This window comes from Cygnus olor, chromosome 3 (genome assembly GCF_009769625.2).
Source record: "Cygnus olor isolate bCygOlo1 chromosome 3, bCygOlo1.pri.v2, whole genome shotgun sequence".
Classification (NCBI taxonomy): Eukaryota; Metazoa; Chordata; class Aves; order Anseriformes; family Anatidae; genus Cygnus; species Cygnus olor.
Genome location: NC_049171.1, coordinates 1,046,453 through 1,063,086, shown reverse-complemented (window position 1 = coordinate 1,063,086; position 16,634 = coordinate 1,046,453).

The following is a 16,634-nucleotide window of genomic DNA, read 5'->3' as shown; positions in this document are numbered from 1 at the left end:
TCCTCATTTCTAATCTAAATCTCCCCTCTTTTAGTTTAAAGCCATTACCCCTTGTCCTATTCCTACACTTCCTTATAAAAAGTCCCTCCCCAGCTTTCCTGTAGAATCCTAGAATCAGTAAGGTTGGAAAAGACCTCCAAGATCATCTGGTCCAACCATCACCCTACCACCAATGTCACCCACTGAGCCATGTCCCTAAACACCACGTCCAACCTCTCCTTAAACACCCCCAGGGACGGTGATGCCACCGCCTCCCTGGGCAACCCGTCCCAACGCCTGACTGCTCTTTCTGAGAAGAAATGTCTCCTCATTTCCAACCTGAACCTCCTCTGGCACAACTCGAGGCCATTCCCTCTAGTCCTATCACTGGTTACCTGCGAGAAGAGGCCGACACCCAGCTCTCCACAACTTCCTTTCATGTAGTTACAGAGAGCGATAAGGTCTCCCCTGAGCCTCCTCTGCTCCAGACTAAACAATCCCAGCTCCCTCAGCTGCTCCCCGTAGGACTTGTGTTCCAGGCCCTTCATCAGCTTCGCAGCCCTTCTCTGGACATGCTCCAGTGCCTCGATGTCCTTCTTGTAGTGAGGGACTCAAAGCTGAACACCGTACTCGAGGTGCAGCCTTACCAGAGCAGAGTACAGGGGGACGATCACCTCCCTGGTCCTGCTGGCTGCACTATTCCTGACATAAGCCAGGATGCCATTGGCCTTCTTGGCCACGTGGGCACACTGCTGGCTCATGTTCAGGCGAGCATCAATCAGCACCCCCAGATCCTTTTCCTCTGCACAGCTTTCCAGCCACTCTTCCCAAGCCTGTAGCACTGCATGGGGTTGTTGTGGCCAAAGTGCAGGACCCGGCACTTAGCCATGCTGAATCTCATCCCACTGGCCTCTGTCCATTGACCCATCCTGTCCAGGTCCCTCTGCAGGGCCTTCCAACCCTCCAGCAGATCCACACTTTCCCCCAACTTGGTGTCATCCGCAAACTTACTGAGGGTGCTCTCAATTCCCTCATCCAAGTCATCAATAAAGATATAAAAGAGGATGGGCCCCAACATCGACACCCAGGGAACACCACTGGTGACCGGTTGCCAGCTGGATTTCACCCCATTCACCACCACTCTCTGGGCCTGGCTGTCCAGCCAGTTTTTAACCCAGCAAAGAGTGTACCTGTCCAAGCCATGGGCTGCCAGCTTCCCAAGGAGAACGTTAGGGGAGATCGTGTCAAAGACCTTGTTGAAGTCTAGGCAGACTACGTCACCAGCATTTCCCTCATCTTGCAGGTGGGTCACCTCGTCATAGGGATGAGCTTGGTTTCATAACCTCCCCTGGCACTGAGGTCATGCTGGCAGGCCTGTAGTTCCCCATGTCCTCCTTACGATCCTTCTTATAGATAGGCATCACATTTGCAAGTCTCCAGTCATCTGCGGCCTCTCCAGTTGACCAGGACTGCTGATAGATGATAGAAAGTGTTTCGGCAATCACATCCACCAGCTCCCTCAGTACCCTCAGGTGGATCCCATCTGGCCCCATGGACTTGTGACAGTCCAGGTGGAGCAGCAAGTCACTTACTGTTTCCACCTGAACTGTGGGGGGTTATTCCGCTCCCCATCCCAGACTTCCAGGTCAGGAGGCTGAGTCCCTGAGGATAACTGGTCTGACTGTTGAAGACAGATGTAAAGAAGGCATTGAGAATCTCAGCCATTTCCTTATCCTTATCATGCTGGGCTTTAGCCTTTCACATTTTCTCTCTGCATATGCTAGCAAACTCCTTGTACTCTCCCTGAGTTGCCTGTCCCTTCTTCCGTGGGAGGCAAACTCTTTTTCTCCCAAAGACTCAGCAAAAGTTCCCTATTCAGCCATGTCAGTCTTCCTCCCCAGCGGCTCTTCTTATGGCCCACGGAGACAGCCTGCTCCTGCAAGTTGAAGTCCCCTATGAGAGCAAGCACTGACGATTGCATGACTTCTGCCAGCTGCTTGTAGAATGCCTCTTAGAACCATAGAATCATAGAATGGCTTGGGTTGGAAAGGAGCTTAAAGACCATCTAGTTGCAACCCCCCCCCCGCCATAGGCAGGGATGCCACCCACTAGATCAGGTTTGCTGGGGCCTCATCCAGACTGGCCTTAAACAACTCCAGGGATGGGGCATCCACAGCCTCTCTGGGCAACTTGTGCCAGTACTTCACCACCCTCTGCGTGAAGAATTTCTTCCTAACATCCAATCTAAATCTCCCCTCTTTCAGTTTAAAACCATTCCCCCTTGTCCTATCATTATCTACCCAAGTAAAGAGTCCCTCTCCACGCTTTTTATAAGAACTCTTTAAGTATTGAAAGGCCACGATGAGGTCCCCACGGAGCCTTCACTTCTCCAGGCTGAACATCCCCAGCTCTCTCAGCCTTTCTTCCTAGGAGAGGTGCTCCAGCTCTCTGATCATCTTTGTGGCCCTCCTCTGAACTCCCTCTAATAGCCCCACATCTTTCTTGTGCTGGGGGCCCAGGACCTGGACGCAGCACTCCAAGTGGGGCCTCACAAGGGCAGAATAGAGGGGGACAATCACCTCCCTCCACCTGCTGGCCACGCCTCTGTTGATGCAGCCCAGGATGCAGTTGGCCTTCTGGGCTGCAAGTGCACACTGCCAGCTCATGTCGAGCTTCTCATCCACCAAAACCCCCAAATCCTTCTGTGCAGGGCTGCTCTCAATGAGTTCTTCTCTCAGGCTGTACTCATGCCTGGGATTGCCCCGTCTCAGGTTCAGCACCCTGCACTTGGACTTGTTGAACCTCATTCGGTTCACATGGGCCCTCTTCTCAAATTTATCCAGGTATCTTTGGATAGCATCCCTTCCTTCTGTTGTATCAACTGCACCACTCAGCTTGGTGTCATCTGCAAACTTGCTGAGGATGCACTCAATCCCATCATCTATGTCATTGATGAAGATATTGAAAAGCACCGGTCCCAAGACAGACCCCTGAGGGACACCGCTCGTCACTGGCCTCCACCTGGACATAGAGCCATTGACCGCTACTCTGGGTGCGTCCATCAAACCAATTCCTTATCCAACAAATGGTCCACCTTTCAAATCCATATCTCTCCAATTTAGAAATCAGGATGTCACACAGAATTGTAGGGGTTGGAAGGGAGCAAATTTTAATGTGGGACCGTGTCAAAAGCCTTACAGAAGTCCAGGCAGATGACATTGGTTGGTCTTCCCTTGCCAACTGATGCAGTCACTCCATCATAGAAGGCCACCAGATTGGTCAGGCATGATTTGCCCTTGGTGAAGTCATGCTGGCTGCCTCGGATCACCTCCTGGTCTTGCATGTGCATTAACATTGCTTCCAGGAGGATCTGTTCCATGATGTTGCCAGGCACAGAGGTGAGGCTCAAGGGTCTGTAGTTCTCCAGGACTTCCTTTCTACCCTTTTTAAAAATGGGAGTGATCTTTCCCTTCTTCCAGTCACCAGGGACTTCACCTGACTGCCAGGACTTTCCAAATATGATGGAGAGTGGCTTGGCAGCTACATCAGCCAGTTCCCTCAGGACCCTAGGATGGATGTCATCAGGCCCCATAGACTTGTAGCTGTTCAGTTGCATCAGGAGGTCCCAATCCTGCTCTTCACTTACAGTGGGAGGGACTCTGCTCCCCCAGCCCCTGCCTAGAGATTCGGGGACTCGAGAAATGTGGGAAGCCTGACTACCAGTGAAGACTGAGGCAAAGCAGTTGTTAAGATCCTCAGCCTTCTCCATGTCTGTTGTTACCAGTCTTCCATCTACATTTTTCAGAGGTGGTATACTCTCCTTAGTCTTTCTTTGCTGGCCAATATACCTGTAGAACCTCTTCTTGTTATTTTTTGCATCCCTCGCCACGTTTAGCTCTGTCAGTGCCTTGGCTTTCCTGATCCCGTCCCTGCAGATCTAGACAGCGTTTCTGTACTCTTCCCAGGGCACACAGCCCTGTGTCCATTGCCTGTGCAGTTCCTTCTTTTGCCTAACTTTTACCAGGAGGTCATTGCTCAGCCATACCAGTTTCCTGCCTTCCCTGCTTGATTTATTGCACATGGGGATGGAGAGCTCTTGCGCTCTACGAAGAATGTCCTTAAAGAGTTGCCAGCTCTGATCAGATCCTCTGTCCGTAAGGACAGTGTCCCATGGGATCTCATCCACTAATTCTTTGAACAACTGGAAGTTTGCTCTTGTAAAGTTGAGGGTCCTGGCTTTGCTCTTTGCCAGGCCCACATCCCTCGAGATCACAAACTCAACCAGGGCATGGTCACTGTAACCCAGACTGCCTCCAATCTTAACCTCTTTAATGAGGTCATCCACATTGGTGAGGACCAGGTCCAGAAATGCTTCTCCTCTGGTTGGCTTGTCTGGTATCTGGACGAGGAAGTGGTCCTCAGTGCACTCAATGCACTCCAGGAGTCTCCCGGATTGCTTACTGCCTGCCGTGTAGCTTTCCCAGCAGACATCCAAATGGTTGAAATCCCCCAGCAGGATGAGAGTCCCTGAGCACGATGCTTTTTGTAGTTGGAGCAAGAAGGCTTCATCAAAAGGCTCCCCTTGTTCGGGCGGCCTGTAGTAGACCCCAACCACAAGGTGCCCTTTATTAAGGCCTTTATTAAAATTGCTTAATTTTTACCCACAGGCTCTCAACCTGCTTGTGGCTGTTCCTCAGCAGCAACTCTTCACAATGTATTTGCTTCCTAACATAGAGGGCAACACCCCTACCCTTCCTTCCCTGCCTATCTCTCCTGTAAATCTTGTAGCCCTCCATTCCAGTGTTGCAGTTGTGTGATTCGTCCCACCACGACTCCTTGATAGCAATTAGATCATAGTTTTCTAATTGCACCATGGCTTCCAACTCCTCCTGCTTATTCCCCATGCTGTGTGCATTGGTGTAGAGGCACTTCAGCTGGGCTATGGGCTACGGGCTATGGGCCGCATTACCTTTTTAGAGGAGTCATTCCCAATTCATATGGGACGATCCACAGGTCTCTCCCTGTTGTTTTCTAGAGTATTGGCATCCACTGGCTCTTTTGCGTCTCTTATAGGTATATCCCCTTCCCCCACCGAGTCTAGTTTAAAGCCCTACTAATGAGTCCAGCCAGCTTGCTGCCCAGGACACTACTGTCCCACTTGGTCAGGTGTGCCCCATCTGGTGTCAGCATTCCTGGTCTCTCATCTGTCTCTTCATCCTGGTTTGGCAGTCTTTAACAGACACCCACCAGGATGCCTGCCTTGTTGGCCATGCCCCTGATCCTTATCCATAGGGACTCTATCTTATCATTCCCAACCCTGAGCTCAACAACATCAAAACACTCTCTAATATAGAGAGCCCCTCCACCACCCCTTCTTTGTTGCCTGTACCTTCTGAAGAGCTTGTAGCCATCTATTGCAGCACTCCAACTGTGGGAGGGGTCCCACCCTTGGCAGCATGATGGCATTAGGGTACATACACTGTGCGCCAGTGTCCACTAGAGCCTTGTGCTCTTTCAAGTCTGATGTGCCAGGCCATTGGAGCCACAGTCAGTAAATCAGGTTGTCCCTTTCCTCTGCGTGGCCACAGGCAGAGCCTCTCTAACCCTGATCAGAGTATCCACCCCTTAAGTCTTGTAAAAACAAATCAGAAGTCCCTTTGTTAAGATCGGAAGTAAGATCAGCCCTTCTACTTCCTCTGGGGGACTGCCCAACAGAAACTGGAGCAATAATTTTCCTAGGAGAACCCCTTTTGGCTGCTGTGTTTCCTTGCAGTTCACATTCTTGGGCTTCTAGGGTCGAGGTAGGTTCACCACCCCACTTCCACATGTCCTACCAATGGTCACACAGATGAAACCACAGGTTGCTATATGCTGTGTATCCATGGTACTCTCTCCCTTGCAGAGAAAAATGTTGACTCAATAGCTGAAATACCGGTCCATATGGATGAGCAGGAAGATATATGTTCTTCACCGTGCTGGACCTGTTAGGGCAGTTTCTCCACAGCCAAGATGCAGGCCCATAGGGGGAAAGAGATTTTCTTCAGAACGCTGGAGTTAGCTGGACACCAAATCCACTGTTGGTCCCATCCCATCACTCCAGTTCAGCAGTGCCAGCATGCTGGCATACAACTGTGGCACTCTGTATAAACTTCCACCACACGGAACGGATTTCATCTGGATCTTTGGGTGCCTGGTTATCGTCCAGATCACTATAAAGCATCTTGAGCACAGCTGATTCCCTCAGGTACTGGAGACCCTGAGGTGGGCTGGGGGACAGAATGGGAAAGGTAAAAGGGCAAGAACTCAGGGGCTGAGATAAGGACACGTCATCAGCCCAACAACAGCCACACGTGCAAGAAGAGCAAGCCAAGGAGTTTGTTCCCTGCTTCCCGTCAGCAGGCAGGAGTGCAGCCAGTGCCGAGAAGGCAGGGCTCGGCACGCGTAGCGGCTGCTTGGGAAAACGCTGTCATCCCTACATCCCATCCTTTCTCCTCCTTTCCAGATTTTATTACTGAGCAGGACACCCTCTGGGATGGGACATCCCTTTGGTCCCTGGGGGTCAGCTGTCCTGGTTCTGTCCCCTCCTGGCTCCTTGTGCACCCCAGTCTCCTTGCTTGGCTCAGTTCAAGCACCACTCTGCAGCAACCAAACCAGCTGTGCGTTACAACTGATGTTACAACTAATTGCATCACAAATCCAGAACACATCCCAGCCAAAACAACAACACCTTTCCTTTGGGAATTTATAGACATTGATGAGATCCTCCTGAGACTCCTCTACTCCACTCTGAGGAGTCCCAGTTCCCTCTGCCTGTCCTCAGAGCAGAGGTGCTGCAGGCCCTGAAGCATCTTCTTGGCCATACATTGGACTCTTTCCAGTATGTCCAGGTCTCTCTTGCCCTGGGGAGTCCAGACCTGGTCCCAGTACTGCAGATGTGGCCTCACCGGTGCTGGGGAAGGATCCCCTCCCTTGACCTGCTGGCAACACTTTGCCCAATGCAGCCCAACAGAGCAGCAGCCCTCTTTGTGGCGAGGGCCCTCTGCTGGCTCCTGTTCAGCTCGGTGCCCACCGGGACCCCAGGCCCTTCTCTGCCAGGCTGCTTCCCAGCCGGCTGCCCCCAGCAGGTGTTGGTGCTGGGCTTGTTCCTCCCCACAGGCAGGACCCTGCGCTTCTGCTTGTGCATGAGAAACACTCATTAGCCAACTACACAGGCTCAGGCAAGGATCTCACTGAAGTAGCATTTTATTTGTGATTGCCATGGTGGGCATCTTGCAAGCAGGAGAGCACTTGCAGAAGCAATTTTCACATCTTTTATGCCATTTCCCAACACTTACTCTCTCCACTGGTTCCTCATTGGTTGAGTACTACAGGTTCACAACCTATCCAACGCTTGTTACCAGTTTCATGCAAATGTTATCAACCTTTAATTCCTCCCTTTGCTTTTCTTATCTTTTGCAACCTTCTTACTGTTTTCAATGGCTTTTTAGCCTTTTGGTCTCGTACACCCAGTCAGTGCTTTTTCATTGAATATCAATCTAGTACTCGTTTCCCCCCCATACATTGTGCATTCCCAGAAAGCAACATGCCTTGATTTCCTGTGCTTACGTTAACTAATTCCAATGAAAACAATCAACTTTTTTTTCCACCAATTCCCCCCTTTTCTTCTTTATAAGTTGTTGAATTTGGCGAACTCTCTCTAAGGTGTAATTTTGTAGAAATCTTCCTCTTCTTCACTTTCTTCTCTTTCCTTCTCCTTTAATATCATCATCTTATCTGAGTAGGGTGGTGGCTCCATGGACATTTGTTTCAATAGTGCAGTTTCAACTAACTGCTGGACCAGTCCTCTCACACGGGGGATAAAGCAACAGCCAATGACTGTCAAAACTCCTGCTACTACCATAAAGGATGTAAATATGGACATCACCATCCCTTTCCATTTACCAAACCAAGATTCCAACCATCCTGTGATGACAGTGTCTACTCCTGAGTTTTCTGCGAATTCACCAGCAAGGGCGGTAAGCCCTGGCAATGCTCTAGTTACTGTGCCATCTGGGGCAGTATTGTTGGGGATAAAAGTGCAACAACAGTTGTCCAGCATCATGCACACACCTCCCTTCTCTGCAAGCATCATATTTAATGCTATTCTCTTTTCCCAAGCCATTCTGCTGGTGGCATCTAGTTGTTTAGCGATTCCTCTTATTTCATCCCTCGTATAATTTATGAATCTCTGCTGATTATAATAAATGTAATAAATCCTATCCCCATTCTTATTGATTGTTACCCATCAGAACAGTGATGACTGATTTAGCAGTTTGATTTCTGGCTTTATGTTCATCAGAAACTCCCCTAGGCACCCCAGTAGAATCTAGGTACACTCTATCATCAAACGATACTCCTAAGCTTCTTCTGCTTCTTCCGGATACATGTGACATTTCCCTTTCAAGTGCCAGAGTGAAGGGTATAGCTAATTGAACAAGTGTGCAGGTGCCTCCCCAGTTAGATGGTAGGGTGGACCATAAGACCTTTCCTCCACAGTACCATCAGAGATCTGCCCTGGCGATCTCAAATCTTGAGTAATTTCCCATCAAATCCACGGTAACATTTTGGGTCCCAGTGCACAAGGCATATTCTCCTAGATGTGCGGTAGTATTCACACCTTGCTGTGAGAGGCAAGCTGTGTATGGTTACCTACAGCTGTAGAGAATACAGGGGGAACCCTGATGTCCCTGCCATGCAAGGAATGGAATAGCAGAGAGAGACACTTACAGGTCTCATTTCCCCAGGAAGTCCTTTTTTTGGTACAGTGCAATCATACATTGCATCCCCTGGGAATCCTTGGTCCATCCCAATGGAAAGGACACTATCTGGGCAATCGGTCATCCCGAGGTGCAAGCATATTCACCTATATCTTGACAGGGTGTCCTGTCGCTCCCCTTCTCTGCTCATCCTTTTTCCAAGCTGCCACTTGACCAAGGTCTTCTCTGAGGCATACAGTCACCAGGATCAAAACTAATAGTTGACCTCTGCCTGTCATTATTTGTAAATCTTAGGTTTCGAAATAATTATGAATATGAAGAATAAGATGCATGCTGCTACAAGAATAAAAACCCCTTGCGGGCACTCCAATCCTGTATAAGCCAGTCCTTTCTCCCAGTCACAAGTCACATTCATTAGTTACCTTTGAAAATAAAAAGTTGGTTTACTATTATAGTTTACAATTATACAAGTTTAGTCTCTAAAACCAGTTCTGACAGGTGTTTCTTTTATGTCCGATTCATTTGTTCCACTTTCCCAGAGGAGGAAGGATGCCATGGGGTATGAAAATACCATTTTTTATCCCCAAAGGTCTCATTAATCCTTGTAAAATATATGAAGGAAAGTTACTTCCTATATTTTCAACAATCCCATATGTAGGGATTATTTGTTCTGGAATTACCTTTATCGCCACACTAGCTGTCACTGATATTGAAGGAAAAGCTTCTACCCATCCTGACAAACGGTCAATTAAGCTAGCAAGTACTTAAATCTGCCAACTTTACATTATTCAGTAAAATCTACCTGGATGCTCTGAAAAGGTCAAAGTCCTGGCTCCCATCCACCCAGAGGCTGTTTCCGCAGAGCCTTCTTATTCACCCACTGGCACATTATGCAACTATTACACACCTGCTTAGCTATGGTATACATTCCTACACATACATATTTTCTCAGTACAGCGTCACACATTGTCTGGACTCCCCAGTGGCCTCCTTGTTGTAGAATAGATAAAATTTCCCTCATTATTTGTTTATTTACCATTTCTCTACCATCAGGGAGAGTCCACTGTTCTCCTGACTTCTTTGCTCCTAACTCCTTGAAGGTTTCTATCTCTTTTTCATTTAATATTTGCTTTTCAGGTGAAGGCTTTATTTCAGGTACAAGAAATAGCTTCATTTCTACTCCTAATGGCAAGGACGATTCTTCAGCCTTTTCATCTGCAATTCTGTTTCCCCATTTGACTAGGGAGTTTCCTTTTGAAGTCCTCTCACATGCACCACAGCAATCTCTTCAGGTAATAATAGGTTTTCCAAAATCTGTCTAATTAATTCTTCATGGACCAATTCTTTTCTGTTACTGTTTACTAAACCCCTTTCTTCCCAAATTTTTCCAAATGTATTTACCACCCCATATGTATATCACGAATCTGTATATATAGTTCCCTGTTTCCCTTGTAACAACTTAAATGCTTGATTTAACGCATGTAATTCACAAGTTTGAGCTGACCAATTACTCGGCAGTCTTCCCATTTCCTCAACTTTCCCGTCTGTCCCTTTACGTCTGTAAACATTACATTATTACTGCAACCATTACATCACCTTCCTTGTATCATCCTAGAAGATCCGTCTATAAACAATATTTCCCCTTCATCCAAGGGTACATCTTGTAAATCTAATCTGATCTTTGTTTGCTCATTTCTTAGATCTAAGCAGTTATGTTCCACATCCATTCTTTAATTCCCTTCGACGAGAAGGAGGCAGGATTCAAAATAGATTCAGGAGTTATAGTTAAATCATCCTTTTCAGTCAGTATAGCTTCATATTTCAGTATTTTAGTCTATCATCCACCTTCCTGCTTTCTGAGTAAGGATGGTCTTCACTTGGTGAGGGGTAACAACAATCAGTTGCCCTCCAAAGGTCAATTTCCTGCTCTCTTCCACCAGTAAGGCAGTTGTTGCCACTGCCTGAATACACTCACCATCCCCAGGATACAGGATCTAATAATTTAGACAGATATCCTACGGGTTTTCTTTTCTCTTCCCATCCTTGGGTTAAGAACCCCAAAACAGCACCCTTACTTGCAGTTATAAAACGATGAAATGATTTATTTAGGGCAGGAAGAGCTAAGACTGGTGCTGTAATCAGATCTTGTTTTAATTTTTCCTCTATTTCTTTTTCTTCTTCTGCCCTATTCAATACATTGAGGTTTTCCTCCAATAAGTTGAGATATAACTTCTTTGTTTTCTGCGCATATGCCTCTATCCAAAATCTGCTATATCCATTTAAACCTAAAAATTTTCTTAATTCTTTCTTTGTTCTAGATAGAGGAATTTGCACAATTCCCTGAATCCTTTCAGGGTTTATTCTCCATCTGCCCTCAGAGACTAACTGTTCCAAATCTCTGACCTCTTTTTCTACATTCTGTAATTTGACCTTAGATACTTTTAGCCCATGTTCTCTTAAAAAACTCAGGAGTTCTTTTGTGGCTTCTTTTACTTTGATTTTTCTACCCCTAGATACCAACAAAACATCTACATATTGTAACAATGTCACCCCTTCTGGGATCTGAAATGTTTCTAAAGTCTTTTCCAATACTTGGCTGAACAAATTGGGGATTCAGTGAATCCTTGAGGCAAAACAGTCCATCTATATTGCTGTTTATGGCCTGTTTCTGGGTCTTTCCATTCAAATGCAAAAATTTCCTGCCTTTCAGGATCCAATGGGCAAGCCCAAAAGGCATCCTTGAAATATTTAACAGTGAACCATTCGTGCTCATAAGGAATTTTACTCATCAGGGTATAAGGGTTAGGAACCACAGGGTGGCGTTTTCATACTATCTCATTAACCTTTCTCAGGTCTTGCACCAATCAGTACAAATCGTCTGGCTTTCATACTGGTAAAACCGGAGTGTTATAAGGTGACATACAAGGCTCCAAAAGACCATTCCTAATTAGAGTTTGCTGTACAAGATTCAGGCCTGTTTTTCCTTCAAAAGGCATAGGATACTGCCATTATTTCACTTTTCCACTCCCTTCTCGAACAGTTATTTTAAAGGAGTTATATTAAGTCCCCCACAATTTTCTTCCCTTACCCTGTCCTAGTTAGATTCCAGGGGCTGAAGCTGATTGGTTCAGCCCAGCAAGGATCAGACAACAGCTAATATATACATACGTATATGTATATAAAGCAAGCGAGCTATCCGGGGATGTCAAATGCACTCACAGACAAAGAATCACAGAATCACAGAATTGTAGGGGTTGGAAAGGACCTCAAGAGACCATCGGGTCCAACCCCTCTGCCAAAGCAGGTTCTCTAGAGCAAGTTGCCCAGGTAGGTGTCCAGACGGGCCTTGAATATCTCCAGAGAAGGAGACCCCACAACCTCCCTGGGCAGCCTGTCCCAGTGCTTTGTCACCCTCACCGGGAAGAAGTTCTTTCACATGTTGGTGCAGGACTTCCTGGGCTCCATTTTGTGGCCATTGCCCCTTGTCCTGTCCCCACAAACCACCAAAAAGAGGTTGGCCAAATCCCTCTGTCTCACACACTTAAGATGTTTGTAAACATTGATGAGATCCCCTCTCAGCCTTCTCTTCTCCAGGCTGAAGAGACCCAGGTCTCGCAGCCTTTCCTCAAAGGGAAGATGCTCCAGGCCCCGTATCATCTTTGTGGCCCTCTGCTGGATTCTTTCCAGGAGATCCCTGTCTTTTTTGTACCAGGGAGCCCAGAACTGGACACAGTACTCCAGGTGAGGCCTGACCAGGGCAGAGTAGAGGGGGAGGATCACCTCCCTTGACATGCTTGCTACGCTCCTTTTTATGCACGCCAGGATGCCATTGGCCTTCTTGGCCACCAGGGCACACAGCTGGCTCATGGCCAACCTGTCTCCTTCTATGAACCTGTCTCCTTCCTTGAACCTGATCTCCTTCTATGACAAAGTGACACGGTTAGTGGATGAGGGAAAGGCTGTGGATGTGGTCTACCTTGATTTCAGTAAGGGTTTTGACACCGTTTCCCACAACATTCTCCTCAAGAAACTGGCTGCTCTTGGCTTGGACTGGCGTACGCTTCGTTGGGTTAGAAACTGGCTGGGTAGCTGGGCCCGAAGAGTCGTGGTGAATGGAGTTAAATCCAGTTGGAGGCCGGTCACTAGTGGAGTCCCCCAGGGCTCAGTACTAGGGCCAGTTCTCTAATATCTTTATCAATGCTCTGGATGAGGGGATCGAGTGCACCCTCAGTAAGTTTACAGATGACACCAAGTTAGGTGCGTGTCCATCTGCTCGAGGGTAGGAAAGTTCTGCAGGAGGATCTGGATAGACTGGACCGATGGGCTGAGGCCAACTGTATGAAGTTCAACAAGGCCAAGTGCCGGGTCCTGCATCTGGGGTGCAACAACCCCAAGCAGCACTACAGGCTGGGAGATGAGTGATTAGAAAGCTGCCTGGCAGAGAAGGACCCGGGAGTATTGGTTGATAGTTGGCTGAATATGAGCCAGCAGTGTGCTCAGGTGGCCAAGAAGGCCGACAGCATCCTGGCTTGCATAAGAAACAGTGTGGCCAGCAGGGCTAGGGAAGTCACTGTCCCCCTTTACTCTGCTCTGGTGAGGCCGCACCTTGAGTATTGTGTTCAGACTTGGGCCCCTCACTACAAGAAGGACATCGAGGTGCTCGAGCGAGTCCAGAGAAGGGCAATGAAGCTGGTGAGGGGTCTGGAGAACAAGTCTTATGAGGAGCGGCTGAGGGAGCTGGGATTGTTCAGCCTGGAGAAGAGAAGGCTCAGGGATGACCTTATCACACTCTACAGGTACCTTAAAGGAGGCTGTAGCGAGGTGGGGGTTGGTCTATTCTCCCACGTGCCTGGTGACAGGACGAGGGGGAATGGGCTAAAGTTGTGATTTAAATCATATTCTCTGCAAATCTGAAAAGATCAATCTAATCTCATGTTTCATTTCCACTCATGACCACTCATTGAGTTTATGGGCAAATATCTTTTTACATTTGTCTCCAGGGTATTGCTTGCATCTGTCAGTGGTGTACAGCTTTAAGACTATTTTTCCTTTTGTTTGCTTCTTTTTAGCCATAAAATTTACATTTTTGCAGCAAGTTCTTTCTACCAACTGAGGAAGTCAGGCTGATGTTATAACCCTACCATCTTTTAATGATATCAAGAAGCTAAATATGCTTTTATAACAAAATGAATTTATATATAACAGAGAAAGTGTATCACAGTATATGTTCTGTTTAGGATACACCACTTGTAATCCAGCATTTCCTACAGGAAAAAAAAAAATTTGCAGGCATATATTAGTACGGCATAAAGAGCAACCCTAGGACCTGGAAATACTGCTATGCTTGCAACTGTTACATCAAGATTCCTGAGTTCATCTGTAATTTATACTTTCCAAAAAAACCCAAGATTTCAGATTTAATTGTCATTAACTTTATCCCTTGTTTTCCTTGGCATTGACTACAGTATGCAATGTTATATACCCCAATATTTCTGTCAGTTTTATTCCTTTTTTTATTTGCAGGTTGGGGATGGGGTGGGAGGGAGGGAGAGAGGGCAGGAGGGTGGAAGGGAGGGGAGTCTTTTATTTTTATTAATTTTATTTTCACTTTCTTTTAAAATAATTAATTTGGAATTAATTAAAATTAATTAAAAATTAATCTCTAATTTTGTCCTGTGCATGGATAGTTTTGTAACTAATACTCTGCTGGTCTGTGAAAGTTAATACATTATGATAACACACAGGAGAAAAGTATTCTTAATTCTAACCAAAACGAGTAATATCTAAACTTTCAGGGCACACAATTTGCCTATTCCTCAGGAACAGAAGATCTGTGTGTAGCCTAATTCAGACATAAAGTTGTTGTTTATCTGTGCTCTAGAGTTGAGTTCTCATAGTTCATTTGTGAGGAATTTCAATGGCTTCAGAGTTTGTGAACAGTTTTAACAAAATTTAAATAAGCTAGGAATTTTTTAAAAAAGAGTCTGATTTATGAATATTTTTTACCTTCCTACAAGTGAATTAAGTTGATATAAAAATTGAAAGCAATTCTGGTTTACAATGCATGCATTGAGTTTTGTACAATTTTAATTTTTTTCTCATAATAACTATAAATTGATGTTTTACCCTCAAATTATTAAACTCTTTAAATTTAATAAAAACAAGTGGACTGCAAAAAGCATTCCTTGTATTCATTTTTATTAAGAGTTCTTTACTGTTATTATTTAAAAACAGTGCATAAATATAAAAGATATTTAACTATAAAATTATAATAAGTCCCTGAAAAAATTGCATTTTGAAAATGTTATTCTAATAAGTTCCCATCCACATAGAGAACTAAAATGACTGTCACTAATTTACAAAGTGTTGTGAAGACAGAAACCATGAATTTTGCTTTGAATATTTTCAACTTAGTGAAAAAAGAGAGGTGTTTGGGGAGGCTATGCAGATATTTATAAATATAAACTTGTTTTAAAGTTTATAAACATAAACTTGTTTTCAAGATTCTTCTTCAGCTGTGCTGCTGAGACAGCATGTGTGCCTGTCAGAAGTCGGTTTTAAAGACTGAACAAAAAACCCTTGGAATTTTGCTAGACACAGTTAAATTACAGATTCCTGCTTTCTATGAAACATGGAAGAAACCCTCACAAAAACAAAAGAATAGCAGTACCAAATAGGATGGCAAGTTACCTGCAAAAAGAAACAACTGCCACTTTTTCCCCCAGCAAAACAAACCAACAAACAAAAACCCTCACAGGAGTTGTAGTTCAGTCCTATATTGAGTTTCTCTTTAAAACTACAGCCCAAACCTCTTCCATACATCACCTTCTATACATCACTTACCAAAAGGTAGGGAAAGGAAGGGAAAAATAGGCATATCAGAAACAAGACAAATCAAGCACGGCAGGCATGCATGGAAAAAAGCTTCACCTCTGAATGCTGTATGACGTTATTAACACAGTCAGGACTTTCATAACACTACTTTCAGTTTTTGCCTTGGCTTTTTTTTTTTTTTACACAACTCCACTTCTTTTTTCCAAATTCCAAACTAAGTATATTTATGATTAATTTTCATGAATTGCTTATTTGTTCTTATGCCAGAATTGGACTTCATGAAAAAATAAAATAAAATCCTTTCTTTTTCATATATCTCACTTTGGATATATATACATGTATAAAGAATAGTCTTAAAAGACTGAAAACATGAACAGCATGCTATAAGATATTCTGGCAGCAATACAGCATTCTCCCAGTCCAAAATAATTTTATATTTGTCTAGCCAAAAATTCATCAATTCTATTTAAAAAAAAAAAAAGACACACAAAAATGTGCTTCTCAAAACTTACACACACAAAAATGTGCTTCTCAAAACTTACCTCATATTTACATAAACAGAAAAACAAAGCCAGTACTGAAGCTCTGACAATTGCAACCATTTTGCAGAGACCTCTTCAGTTTCTGGACAGGTTCCTGTCAAAAATGTGGCAAGTAATGATTTTCTGATATAGTTTTAAAAATTAATTTTAAAAATCCATTTTCTATTATCAATGAACAAGGGCCTTTTAAAATATGTATAATGATAATTTCCTCTGTGTTTTAGATTCAATTGGATTTCTCTCAAAATCTTATTCTATTCTATGCTATGCTATATTATTCTTTCAGTTTTTCCCACTAAAAAAGAAGTGCTTAAGTTGTTTTCTTTTTTCCATAAGTTTCACTCTATTTTAACGGATGCATATCACAACTACTTTTCATTTTTTTTATAAAATGAGACGTAGAGATTTGACAGGAACTCTGAGGCATGTAAAGAGACTGACAGAGCTTTTGAGAAAAGCTTGACTTGTGATTAATGATCCCTTTGCACGAGTGCTTGTTTTGTTCAGATACATAGCACATCTA